Consider the following 233-nt stretch of genomic DNA (forward strand, 5'->3'; position numbering starts at 1 on the left):
CGCGGCCAACGCACTGAGCCCCACAGAGCCTGCAATGCTGAGCCAGCCCTGCAGCAACCAAGACCCAGCTCCTCCCGGAACCTTTCTCGGCAGGGCTTGACGCGTAGACGGGCCTCTTTAGCTGCAGCACGCGAGCCAGTGGGCGGGGTTTGATCGTGATGGGCGGCAGTACGAGCCAATAGGAAACATGTCTGCTCGGCGGCTTCTTGTTTCAGGCCAATGGCAGGGTGTGG

This window comes from Natator depressus, chromosome 25, assembly GCF_965152275.1.
Source record: "Natator depressus isolate rNatDep1 chromosome 25, rNatDep2.hap1, whole genome shotgun sequence".
Taxonomy (NCBI): domain Eukaryota; kingdom Metazoa; phylum Chordata; order Testudines; family Cheloniidae; genus Natator; species Natator depressus.